Raw genomic sequence first — 14,202 nt, forward strand, 5'->3', positions numbered from 1 at the left:
TTTTCTTTCTCTCTCTCTTTTTTTTTTTTTTTTTTTTTTTTGAGACAGGTTCCCACTTTTTCACCCAGACTGGAGCGCAGTGGTGTGATCTCGTCTCACTTTGACCTCTGCCTTCCAGGCTCAATCAGTTCCCCATCTTGGCCTCCAGAGTAGCTGGGACCACAGGCATGCCCCACCAAGCCCAGCTAGTTTTTGTAAAGCTGTAGTTTCACCATATTGCCCCGGCTGATCACGAACTCTGAGGCTCAAGGGATCTGCCTGCCTTGGCCTTCCAAAGTGTTGGAATCAGCTGGGATGAGTGCACCCTTCCTTCTTTTTTCTTTTGTACAGCCTTGTCTCCCTAAACGGCCCCCAGGCTGGTCTTGAATTCCTAATCTCAGGCGATCCCCCCACCTAGGCCTCCCAAAGTGCTGGGATTATAGGCTTGAACCACAGCATCCCCCTCTCTTTTCTTTCTGTTATACTTTATGTTATCTTTCTATTTATACGAGGCTCTCCTTGTTTTCATTTTTATTGTATATATATATTTTTAGAAGCCCATCTTTCTGAACTGTTTTATTAATTTAGTTGGTAGGCTGAGGGTTTTTTTCATGTCGATTATTTTATCATTAGTAGTTAATTGTAATTCTAAATCTTTGCCATTATTTATATATAATATCATATTCTTATCTGGTTGTGTTGGCTAATTCTTACAAAATAATGTTAAATAAATGTACCATGTACAGTTTCTAATTTGCTAGGAGTATTTTAAATAAAAATGGATATTGAACATTATCAAATAACTTGAGGCATTTATAGTGATAGTCATTTGGTTTTTGTTTTTTAGCCTATTATTATAATGATATATTTTATTAAATTTCCCAACATAGACATTTCATATTCTCCATTTAAACTCTACTTCATTATGTATTTGGTTTGCTTATTTTTAAAATCTAATATCCATAGAGGTGGGTGGGGATTTCTATTTTTATTTACTTATTTTTATTTATCCTTCATGCCTGGTACAATGCTTGGCATAGAATAGACACTCAGTAAATGTTTACTGAATGAATAAGTGAGATTGGTTTTCAGGTTTTATTTTGTCTTGTCATTGTCATGTTTTGTAGTAAACTACACTAGTTTGATAAATAAAATTAAAGACTTTCTTTCTCTAAGATCATTGAAAGTATTGAAATATCACTAGAATCATTTGTTGTATTCATCTTTAAAAGGGAGCAGCTTTTGTTGCAGTTGTTCAAGTCTGCCTTTCTGTTTTTTGTTTCATTTATTTGTATTTATCTTTATTCATCTCTTATTTTTTTCTGTTTCTTTAGGTTCATATTTTCCTTCTTTTCAGTTTTCTTGAATTCAATGCTTGGTTTATATTTTTCAATTTTTTTAATAAACAGGTTTAAAGCTCCAAGTTTTCTTCTCAGATCAATCCAAAAAAGTCTGTAATTTATTATAGATTTCTTCTTTAATAGAGGTATTAAAGGATACATAGGAGATAAAATTTTAAGTCCTTGTATTTCTAGAAAATTTTTATTTTACTTTTGTATTTGAGAACTGCTTTCCCTAGATATGTGAGTTTAAAATCATTTTTCTCACAACTTTTAAGACATTGTTTCACTTCCTCCAGTGATGTTGATCATATAATTGATGTGTGACCTGTTTCTATCTAGAAGCCTTTAAGATCTCCTTATCTAGTGGTCCAAAATTTTATAGAGATATATCTAGTTGTGAGTTTTTTGAGGTTTTTTTTGTTGTTGTTTTGTTTTGTTTTGTTTTTGTTTTTGTTTTCTTAGTGTAGTATACTTGGCATACAAGGACTTTCAGTCTGAAGTCTTATACCCTTTTTTGTCTCTAAAAAATTATCTTCAATTATATCTATGATTATTTTCTCCTCTATATTTCCCTACATATTCTCATTCTGGGATTCCTTTTAGCTGAACGTCAACCCTTTAGAATCAATCTTCTATAACTGTTAACTTTCTCATATTTTACCCACCTAGTGCTTATATTCCACTTATTGAAGATTTTTCTCAACTTAGATTTCCAAATCACTTATTGAATTTAGCAAGCATATATTCAATTTCCAAGACCTCTTTCATATTTGATGCTTATTCTTTAAGATATCCTCCTCTTGTTCATGGATACAGTGTATTAGAAGTTTTTCAAAGTTATTTTTGTATTTTATAAATATTCTCCCTTTTCTCAGTGGTTGATATCCCGCCCCCCATTTGTTGTCTTTCTTTTTCTCTTCATTGTGGCAGATGTGACTCATGTGTCTGATGCCTGTTTACTTTTTAAATAAAGTAATAGGAAAGCTCGGATCTCTCTGTGTATGAACAGACTAGTGTATTGGTTGGCTTGTCTTGGATAAGGTATGCATAATGTTAGCCTTATATTTTGCAACCACTAAATATGAAAGCTGATGTCTCTGATAGAGAGCATTGCCTCTCATTCTAGCCATCCTTGTTCTCAGCAAAATTGTGTTCAATATTTTGGAGAAGAGACCTCCATTACTTCCTTTCTATTTCTTTTTTCTTTCTTTTTTTTTTTTTCAGAGTTTAACTCTGTCACCCAGACTGGAGTGCAGTGTCACCATCTCGGCTCACTGCAACCTCAGCCTTCAGGGTTCAAGCGATTCTCCTGCCTTAGCCTCTGGAATAACTGGGATTACAGGCATGCACCACCATACCTGGCTAATTTTTGTGCTTTTGGTAGAGACGGGGTTTCACCATGTTGGCCAGACTGGTCTTGAACTCCTGACCTCAAGCAATCCTCCTGCCTTGACCTTTCAAAGTGCTGGCATTGCAGGTGTCAGCCACCATGCTCGGCTGTCTTCTGACTTTCAATTATTTTTTTGTTTTCAGCCTCATAGGTCTCTACTAAAGTTCATTGTATTTTGTGTTTCCAATTTCCCTGCCTTTCTTGGATTCCTACAGCAGGTTGGCCCCTTCCTCACCTTTTGTCCCTTCCTCTACTGCTCTTCTTTATCCCTCACCACTCCTTCTGATTTCCTTCTTTCTGAAATTTTTTAATTCCCTTTTCCACAAACAGATAGCCCTTTATTCCTTTTCCTTATTGTTTGCTATCCCTTTAAAAATGTATTTATTTACCAGTATTTTAAGGAGATCTCAAGAGAGAAAAGATAGGAATATGAGCTCAGCCTCATATCTCATATCTCACTCTCATAACAAAGACCCATCTTAAGAGCTTTTGCTGCCTTTATTTTTATTGTTAAAATATGGAGTCTGTAATTGATGTTTCAGTTTCATCTTTAGAGAATGATTTTTAGGCTCTAGGTAATTTTATTTACGTTCTTTATCTTTAGTCAGTTGTTTCTAGTTTTATTACCCTATGATTAGTGGCTGGCCTATAAAATTTTTAATTTTTGGAGTTCAGTGATGTTTTCTTTGTAGTACGGAATATAATCAATTTTGGTAAACATTCTGTGGACATTTGAAGAGAATTACATTCTCTGTTATATACAAGGTTAGGTACATCTGTTATGTTGGTTAATTCTTTAATTTACTTGTGTATGTTTGATTTGTAAATGACTTTTTGAAAGAAGTTATTTTCCCAAAACAATTATTTCCATCTCTTCATGTTCTCCTTGAATTTCAAATAGCTTTTATTTTGTATTTCAGCACTATGTTATTTCTAGTATAAAAGTTCATAAAGTACATATCCTCATTGTGGATCTATACTTTTTAATCACTTTAAAATAATTCGTTTTGCCTATATAATACATTTTGCTCTAATTTCCATCAGTATGCTATTGATGTTTCCACTCTGCCTTTTATTATTTCTACTTTTTTAATTGACAAAGAAAAATTGTATATATTTATGGTTTTGAAATATGTATACATTGTGAAATGGCTAAATCAAGCTAGTTAGCATATGCATTACCTCCATTTTTACCATTTTGTGTGATGAGAACACTTAATATCTACTTAGCAATCGTCATTGTGTCATAATACACAATATATTTGTATTAACCACAATTGCCATATTATGCAATAGGTCCCTTGGACTTATTTTTCCTGTCCAGCTGAAATTCTGTACCCATTGACCAGCATCTCCCCCATGCGCTCCTCCCCTCCAGTCTGTGGTAACCACATTCTATTCTCTGCTACTATGAGTTTGACTTTTTTAGATTCCACATGTAAATAAAATCATGCAGTATTTGTCTTTCTGTGCCTAGCTTATTTCACTTAACATAATCCCTCCAAGTTCATCCATGTTTTCACAAGTAACAGGATTTCCTTCATTTTAAGGCTAAGTGGTATTGTCTTATGTGTTCATACACCATGTTTTCTTTACCTGTTCAACTGTTGATGGACACTGAGGTTGATTCCATATCTTGACTATTAGTTGTATAATGCTACAGTGATCACTGGAATGCAGATATATCTTTGAAAGACTTATTTCATTTCCTCTGGATAATACCCACTAGTGGGATCATGTACTAGTTGTTTTTAAGTTTTTTGAGGAACTTCCGTACTGTTTTCCATAATTACTGTATTAATTCACATTTCTACTTAGTGTACAAGTGTTCTCATTTCTCTACATCCTTGCCACTACTTATCTTTTTTTTTTTTTTTTTTTTTTTTTGTAATAGCTATTCTGACAAGTGTGTAGTGATATTTCATTGTGGCTTTAATTTGCTTTTCTTTGATGATTAGTGATGTTGAGCATTTTTCCATATACTTATTCACCATTTGTATGTCTTCTTTGGAGAAATGTCTATTCAGGTCCTTTGCGCACTTTTTAATCAAGTTATTTGTTTGCCTCTTGTTGAGTTTTTTGTGTTCTGTATATATTTTAGATATTAACTCCTTATCAATTGTATGGTTCACATATATTTTCTTCCATTCTATAGATTGTCTCTTCACTCTATTGATTGTTTCTTTTGTTGTACAGAAGTGCTTTTTAGTTTGATATAATTCCATTTATCTATTTTTACTTTTTGTTGTCTGTGCTTTTTGTTTGCATTTGCCTGATATATCTTTATATATCTTTGTATTTTCCTTTAGTTTTAACCTTTGCCTAGAAATTGCTAAGGTGCAAGTATCATAAGCAACGTAAAATTCCATTTTGTTTCCTAGACAAGGCTGAAAGTAATATATTCCTAGACAAAGAACTGAATGATCTCACTGTTATTGTGAGAAAAAAAAAAAACATATTCTCATTTTATGCTATTTTTTACACTTCTTTTTAGAAAACATTTCTCTTTCTTTCTTTATTGTCTCATCTCCTACTGAAATCACCTTTGCAAAAATTATGACAATGAGAGAAATCTGACAGAGCTGACTCCATCATGCTTCCAACCTCACAAAATGCCTTTGCTCATTCCTGGGCATCAGTCAAACTGTGCACTAACTCTGGGAGGAATTTAGTTTACAGTTTAACTTTAAAACAAAGATGATTAACAGTCCCTCCCTGAAGCTAACCCCCACTTTGCTTGGGGATTGAAACTGCATTTGTAAAATTAGCAAATTGGCCACACAGTTAAAACTATGGTTCAAGAGTCATGTAGCTGGAGGTCACAAGATTTGTAACTCCCCACTTGTTTCTGTATATAACATCATTATGGTAAAACTTAAGACTGGTGTTTGAGGTATTTTTCAGACCTTGCATTCTGATGGCTGAGCTGGCACCATCCTGACCAGTAACCCCTACCAAGAAACTGACTCAGCAGGTTGTGACGCCCCCACCCTCAGGAATAGAAACAGCACAAGAATACAGCTTCGACCCCGTGTGATTTCATCCCCAACCCAACCCATCAGCATTCCACATTCTCTAGCCTCGTACCCACCAAACTCCTTGAAAAACCCTAGCCACCAAATTCTCCCAGGAGACAGGCTTGACAATTATCTCCTGTCCTGCCACTGGCCTGCCTTATGATATTTAAACTCTGTCTTTGCTTCAACACGTCTGCTGTTCTCATTATATTGGTATTTTTGGGCAGCAGGGAAGAACCTAGTTGGGCAATAACAATACATGTACTGGAAAGTGAGAATGCTTGGATTTTCCTGTGTCCCTTATTGATATGGGAAGTCCACTTTCATCGTTTGTACTTTTCAATGCCAGATAATACTTCTTTGCTATTTTATTTTTCTCTTCCTTTATTCTGCTATATCCATCAAGTTTTTCTTTATCTTTTTCTATTCTGGTTCTCATTTGGAAGTTTTATATCATATTCTTATTCTACTAGTGCTTCATTTCTCTTTCAGTGTCAAGAGCAAAATTGTCTAATACTTTCCCATGTGTACAATGAGACATTTAACATGATTTTGCTTTCTCCTATTCTTATCCTCACCCCCGACACCACCACACAGACACACCACTGTTTTAAAAAAATTATACTCTAAGTTCTGGGGTACATGTGCAGAACGTGCAGTTTTGTAACATAGGTATATGCTTGCCATGGTGGTTTACTGCACCCATCAACCCGTCACCTACATTAGGTATTTCTCCTAATGCTATCCCTCCCCAGCTCCCCGCCCCCTGACAGGCCCCGGTCACACATCACTTTTGTTGAAGTAATCTCAACTTTTAACTTTGGATTAATGTTGCTTATTGTTTTACACTATGTAAATTTTGTTATTTGAACTTAGGCATAACCCGAAATTTTACTGATTTTGTTGCTAATACTCCTTCATAGTTAAAACATTTTGCATTTCTTAAAGTCCTAATTTTTTAAGAAGGATGGTAAAATTTCTGGGTCCTTGCATGACTATGAAATACTTAGTGTCTTTGGAAATGAACGATAAAGCTAGGCTGGGTTTAGAATTCTTTTATAAAAACATTTTACAGTTAAAAATTAATTGAGTGTTTTCCTTTTTGTTTTTCTTTTTTCTTTTCTTTTTTTTTTTTTTCTTGATGGAGTTTCTCTCTTGTTGCTGAGGCTGGAGTGCAATGGCATGATCTTGGCTCACTGCAACCTTCACCTTCTGGGTTCAAGCAATTCTCCTGCCTCAGCCTCCCAAGTAGCTGAGATTACAGGTGCGCACCACCACACCTGGCTAATTTTTGTATTTTTAGTAGAGATGGGGTTTCATGATGTTAGCCAGACTGGTCTCGAACTCCTCAGGTGTTGACCTCAGGTGATCCACCAGACTTGGCCTCCCAAAGTGTTGGGATTACAGGTGTGAGCCACTGCACCTGGCCTGTTTTCTTACATGTAGTTGTGTGAGAGAAATCTGATGTTAATCTGATTATTTTTTTGTTTTAGATTATGTGTTTTCTTATGCAACCCATATGATTTTGTTTTCCTTTATTCTTTAAATTCGTTAAATTTATAAGCATCACTAGGTTATTCTAGTTGTCTTTTTTGACTGCATTTGAATAAGCCCTTTGAGTATGAAAATTTATAAATTTCTTTATTTCAGGAAAATTCCCAGTATTAGTTCTTTGATTATTGCTTCCCCTCCATCCATTATCTTCTCATCTTCTCACATTTTTATTACTGGACTCCTGGATTTGTCTCTCTATTAATCAGGGTTCTCCAGAGAAACAAAATTAGTGAGATGTATGTAGAGAGAGGGATTTATTTTAAGGAATTGTCTCACAGGAGTGTGGGGTGGGCAAGTCTAACCTACAGAGCAGGCCAGCAGGCTGGAAATTTCTGCAGGAGGGGATGTTCAAGTCTTGTATCCCAAAGCAGTCTAGGGAGAATTTCTTCACAGAAGACCTCACTCTTTTCTCTAAAGACCTTCAAGTGATTGGATGAGGCTTATCCACTTTACGAGAGTAATATGCTTTACTCAAAGTCTACTGATTTAACCTTTAATCACATCTAAAAATTACCTTCACAGCAACATCTAGACTGGTGTTTGAGCAAGGAACTGTGTACCATAGCCTAGCTGAATTGACGTATAAAGTTAACCATCACAGCCTGGAAATCACTTTTTTTTTGGCCCTTTTTTCTTTATTATCTTAGTATGAGTTCTAGGAGAATTTGTCAAAACAGTCTTCTAAAATCACCTGTTTGCTGCTTACAGCATTTATTGCTTGCTATAAATTTGTTAATTTTTATTTAAAAGTAATATTTTCTGATTTTATATTTTTCATAGTTCAAAGTTTTCTCATATTTTATTGAAAAAATATTTTAATTTGAAATGTTTCTTGGATATTTATATTTTTGTTTTGACTGTTTTTTAAACCTTGGCCAAGCATGGTGACTCATGCCTGTATTCCCAGCACTTTGGGAGTCCAAGACAGGGGGATCACCTGATGCCAGGAGTTTGAGACTAGCCTAGACACCAAAGCAAGACTCTGTCTCTACCAAAAAACAAAAAAACAAAAAGTTAGCCAAATGTGATGGTGCATGCCTGTAGTCCTAGCCACTTGGGAGGCTGAGGCAAGAGAATAGCCTGAGCCTGGGAGTTGGAGGCTGTAGTAAGCTATGATCATGCCACTGCACTCCAGCCTAAGTGACAGAGTGAGACCCTATCTAAAATAAATAAATAAAAATAGAATTTTATTTAGAAAAATGTCAAAGCTGTGCAATATTTTTATGCATACTGTAATTAATATTATTCCACTTTTCACTTAATCGATTACCATTTGTCATAATTGGTTTATCTCTCACCATACGCATACATCACTTATTTTGCTAAACTATTTAAGAGTAAATTGCCGACCTTATAAACTTTTACTTAAATACTTAAGCATGTATCTCTGAACAAGGCCATTCATTTACATTATTTAAAATAGTTGTGAAATTCAGAAAATTTAACATTGATACAATATTAATAATAGTCTATGTTTAAATTTTTCCAGTTATTTCAGTAATGTCTTTTTATAACAATTTTTTCTCCAATCTGGGTTCCAGTTGAGAGTTATACATTGCCTTTAGTTATCATGTAAGAGATTTTTTGAAGTAATTTGCTCTTTCTTGACATAAATCTGTTTCACAAATATTTTATATGACTCCTTAGAATGTGCCTCTTCTTTTTATATCTATGATGACTTTTCTTTATTACCTTTAAAGAGTAGTTCTGCATGTTTAGTATCAAGATTTCAGAATTTGGGGTAAAAATTCTATTGGTTCTTATTTTTAAAAATTAACTGCAAAGGAGAAGAGAAAGTTTGTATTTTCTCTCATTTTAGTATACTCAGTTGTGGTACTTTTGGCTCTGTGGCTTCGGAGAACAATTGTGTCTCCCTTTCTTCAACATCACTCTTAAGGGGCAATTTTCAGTTGTCCACAGTATTTATAAAGTGTTATGTTAAGTCCAGTTGAGAATACAAAGTGTGTGATCTGGTTCAATGAATAATAATTATTAAGGTAAAGCAAGTAAAGAGCATTTATGAGACATGGTAAGAATTTATGGAAAGTTCAAAGCCTTGAGTCTAAAAATATGAATAATATTTGGGTGATAGGGGAAACATTCCTGATAAGAGTTTAGGATAAATATAGATCATTAAAATTTGGTCTTAGTGTAACACTAGGAAGCATATTGTAGAATTCACTCCTTTATTTAAATTTTACCAGAGAAAACACAAAGTTAAATATGTAGCTAATATATATTATGCATATAATACAAACAAATATAAATATATGTATAAATTGTTCAGTTCATCTAAGCTGTCAAATATTTCCTAAAGTTGTTTTTAATATTCTGTAACTTATTTTTTAGAGACAGGGTCTCACTCTGTTGCCCAAGCTAGTCTATTGAACTCTTGGCCTCTAGCAATGTAGTTTTTCGTCTCTACTTTACCTGTAATTACTTAAGCAATGTAGTTTTTTGTGTCTACTTTATCAGTATTATGTACTGTTTTTCATTCATAATGCCTTATATTTGTGCCTGTTTCATTTTCTTCATCAGTCCTGCTAGAGATTGGTCTATATTATCATTATTGTCCTCTTTCTTCTTTCTTACATTTACTCTTATTTCTTTTCTCACTTATTTGATTGGGACATAATTGATTAGCTTTTGATCTTTGTTTTTCTAATTTAATAAATGCATTGAGGAAATGCTTTTTATTGTTTTAACTAATTGAACAGTTTTAATATCAGGTTAATTAAGACATAATTTGCATAAAGTCAAATCACCTTCTTAGTGTATAGTTCTGAGTTTTGGCATGTGTACACATTCATTTAACCACCACCATAGTCAAGACACAGAACCTCTGTCACCCACGAACATTTTCTTGGGTCCCTTTGTAGTAAATCCCTCTCCCAGCTTCAGCCCTTGGCAATCAATGGTTTGTTTTCTGCCCCTGTAGTTTTACTTTTTCCAGAATGTCATCTAAACATAATTACACCATATGTAGCCTTTGATTCTATCTTCTTTCACTTAATATAATGTATTTGAGGTTCATCCGTATTGTTATTATGATATTGTGATCAGAGGGCTGGTTTATATGATTCTGATTCTTTGGCACTTATTTGGGCTTATTTTGAGGTTTAGTGTGTTATCTGTTTTCATGAATGGTTTGTGTGTGTGTTTGAAAGGGATTCTCTCTTTTTTAGTACAGGGTTGTATATATAGCTGATAGAGATGCTTGTTGATTGTGTTGTTCAAATCTATTTTTACTAACTTTTATCCTTATAATCCATCAGGTTTTGATAGGGTTGTGTATGTGTATGTGAAAATCTCTCACTGTGTCTGTGGAGTTTTCCATTTCTTTGGGTAATTTGTATGTTTTTAAGTATATTAAGGCCACCATTTTAAAATCTTCATACATTTTTTAATGCCACTTTTTTCTCATTTAATGTTTATTTGCCCTAAATTCTATTTTTTAAATTTATTTGTTTTAGTCAGGGTTCTCCAGAGACAGAACCAGTAGGATATATCTAGAGGTATGTGAAAGGGATTTATTAGGGGAATTGGCTCACTTGATTATGGAGGCAGACAAGTCCCATGATAGACTGCAAGCTAGAGAACCAGGAAAGCCAATAGACTCGCTCAGTCCAAGTATGAAGGCCTCAGAACCAAAGAAGCTGATAGTGTAATTCTCAGTCTAAGACTGAAGGCCTGAGAGCCCAGTAGGCCACTGGTATCAGTCCTGGAGTTCAAAGGTTGGAGAACCTGGAGTTCTGAAGTCCAAAGTCAGGAGAAGAGTATCATGACTCCAGGAGAGAAGTGGTGAAAAATTGCCCTTCCTGCACTTTTTTCTTCCATACGGTTCCCCAAGTGATTGGATGGTGCCTACCCACATTGAGGGTGGATATTTTCCACCCACTCCACCAACTCACATGCCAGTCTCCGCTGGGAACACGATCACAGACACATTGGGGCAGCCTAGTCATCCTAATCAAAAGTGAAGCCATCAAGTTGTCGTAGCTCACACCTGTAATCCCAACATTGGAAGGCAAGGTGGGAGGATCACTTGAGGCCAGAAGTTCAAAACCAACCTGGGCAACATAGTGAGATCCCATTTCTAAAAAATGGGAAAAGTTATCTGGGTGTGGTGGCACGAGCCTACAGTCCTAGCTACTAGGGAGGTCGAGTTGGGAGGATCGTTTAAGCACAGCAGTTCGAGGGTGCAGTGAGCTATGGTTGTACAACTGCACTACAGCCTGGGCAACAAGCAAGACCCTGTCTGTAACAAATAAAAATAAAGCAAAATAAAGCAAAGCCATCTGAATTTCTCTTTCAGCAGAAAAAGGTCAGGCACAGTGCCTACTGAAACATTGAGAGTAATTAATCGTTTACCAGCTGTCTGAGTATCCCTTCATCCAGTCAAGATGACACCCACAATCCACTATCACAGTATTGCTTTGCTACTTTTCTTTTGGCTAGTATTTACTTGGAATATCATTTCCTTTCTTCTTTATTTTCATTTAGCTCTAGATGTATCTCATGTGAGCATCATAAAGCTGGATTTATTTTTCTAATTCCATTCCGATAGTATTTTTCCTTTAAGAAGCTAATTTAATTTATTATAGTTACACATTTGGACTCTTTCTCGTTTAAGAAGTGAGATGTCTCTTGTTGGACAGGTGGAGTGCAGTGGCTATTCACAGGCGCAGTCATAGTGTACTGCAGCCTCAAACTTCATAGGCTCAAGTAATCCTCCTGCCTCAACCTCCCCAGTAGCGGGGACTAGAGGCGCATACCACCACACTTGGCTTTGGGCTCATTTTAACCATTGTATTGTGGTTTTGTTTAGTTAATTTTTCTTCACTTTTTTCCTTCTTTCATGACATCTGTTGAACTGATATTTCTCTTGGTTGCTTCTGCTTTTTTCTTTTTTCTCATTTCCTGGTTTGGAAACTACAGATTTGTATTTCTATTCTTTTAAAAACTAACTGGAAAAAAAAAAAAAGAAACAAAAAAATTAACCACCAATTTTAATATACATGTGGACTATATTATATTTCTCAGAGTCTAAAATCATTTACTGTATCCTTTAGTTAAACAATCCTTGCACATTTTATCTGCTGTCTTTCTTTACAGGTTTTCTAGAACTTAATTCACCTTTGTATTTTGTGGACTTTATTTTAAAAGGGACAGTAGTTTGATTTCCATCCTCACAGTTACTTCTTATGTCCCTTGCCTTCCCTCAATGTTCAGTTTTCTTTTTCTCTGCTTTTTGTTTCATTTTTCTTGAGGTGGGTATCTCACTCTGTCACCCAGGCTGAAGTGCAGTGGCACGATCACAGCTCACTGCAGCCTTGATCACCCATCCTTCCACCTCAGCCTCCCGAGTAGCTGGGACCTCAGGTGCGCACTTCCTGCCCAGCTTATTTCTGTATTTTTGGTAGAGAGGGGTTTTGCCATGTTGCCCAGGCTGGCCTCAAACTCCTGCACTCAAGTAATCCATTCATCTCAGCCTCCCAAAGTGCTGGGTTTACAAGCATGAGCCACCACGCCTGGCCTAAAATTGTTTTCTTGCTGTGAAAAGTAGTTATTTCGGCAAGCACATGTAGCAGGTAAACTACTTTTTGTAGTTCTGAAAATATCTTTATTTTGGCCTCTCTAATTAATGGTAATTTAGCTAATTTTAAGTGTTTAGGTTACAGTTATTTTTACCTCAGCAATTTGAAGATCAGACTCTAATATCTTTCAGTATCTTTTGAGAGAAAAGAAATCTCCCATTTAACTGTTGTTACCTTACAGATCATCTTTTTCTCTCTGATAGCATTAAGACTTCTTATTAACCTTGATTTTGTACTTGCTCTGTGGTGGATTGAGGTGTGGATATATTTTTATGGATTTTATATTCTCTGGATTTGATGATAATGATGCTTTTAATCTAAGGTATTCTACTGACCTTTAGTACTAGGGATATCTTAGACATTATCTGTGCAAACATTCTTATCTGCCATGGCTTCTATATTCTATTTCTAAAATTTGTTCTGTGTTAAGGCTTGTATCCTCCATGACTTTTAACGCTGTTTCAGTTTTCATCTCTCTGTATCTCTGTATCACATTCTCAGTGAATTGCTCTATCCTGTTTTCCAGTTTACTAGGTGCCTTTTCTACTATATCCTTTTCTAATATATCCTCTCTACTAGGATTTTTCTTTTTCAAATAATTAATTTCAATTTCCAAGAATTTTTGTCATTTTTTTCTGTACATCAATTCTTATATTTTCTTTTGATTTTGTTTTCAAAATTTCTTTTTCTTTTTTAAGATATTTCTTCCTTGACTTCTGTATGAATCGTCAACTCTTATTTTTATGTTTTATTTTGATTGCTCTGTAAATATATTTCCTCTTGCATTTTTTAAAAAATTCATGCTCTTTCAATTGTGTTTGTTGACTTTCTTAGCTTTAGTTTTCCTCAAGTGCTTTGGAAATCATTTTGCAGGTTCATCCTGACAGTGACTTTTTTTCTATCTATCTCTATCTCCTTCTGTTTATCCCAATCACTGAGTCAGTGGGTGGGACTGGCTTAAGTTTTAGGAGCTAGGATTTGTCTGCCTCCTCTGTCTTCCTGGTTTTATATAATGGTTTATCTCCAAAAGCTTTTTTCAGCTTCTTTTCACAGTTTGGGGAATCACATCTTAGTGCCATTTTTATGCACTGAGACTTGCTCAAGTCTTTTGCCAGGTGGTTCTTTTTAATCTCCGCTAACATGCAATATTAACCCTTGGTGCATCTAACTGCTACTAGACCTGGAGCTTAACTATTCTATAATGTCAGCCTTGCATACTACTTTGTGTTCGGTTACACAGTGACCCTTACTTTTAGTACGGCAGTATCTTGATTTTTTCTTTGCTATATCTCTTATATTTTATTCTTTTATACTTTGTCAAT

At 35.1% G+C, this 14,202-nt stretch overlaps 1 protein-coding gene across 35 annotated transcripts in view; it reads left to right on the forward strand.

Annotated features, from left to right (window-relative positions):
* MBD5 (methyl-CpG binding domain protein 5) overlaps positions 1 to 14,202 on the forward strand; it is a 515,330-nt gene that overhangs the window by 262,093 nt on the left and 239,035 nt on the right. The gene's annotated exons all lie outside the window — the stretch shown is intronic.

Source organism: Macaca fascicularis, chromosome 12 (assembly GCF_037993035.2).
Source record: "Macaca fascicularis isolate 582-1 chromosome 12, T2T-MFA8v1.1".
Lineage (NCBI taxonomy): Eukaryota > Metazoa > Chordata > Mammalia > Primates > Cercopithecidae > Macaca > Macaca fascicularis.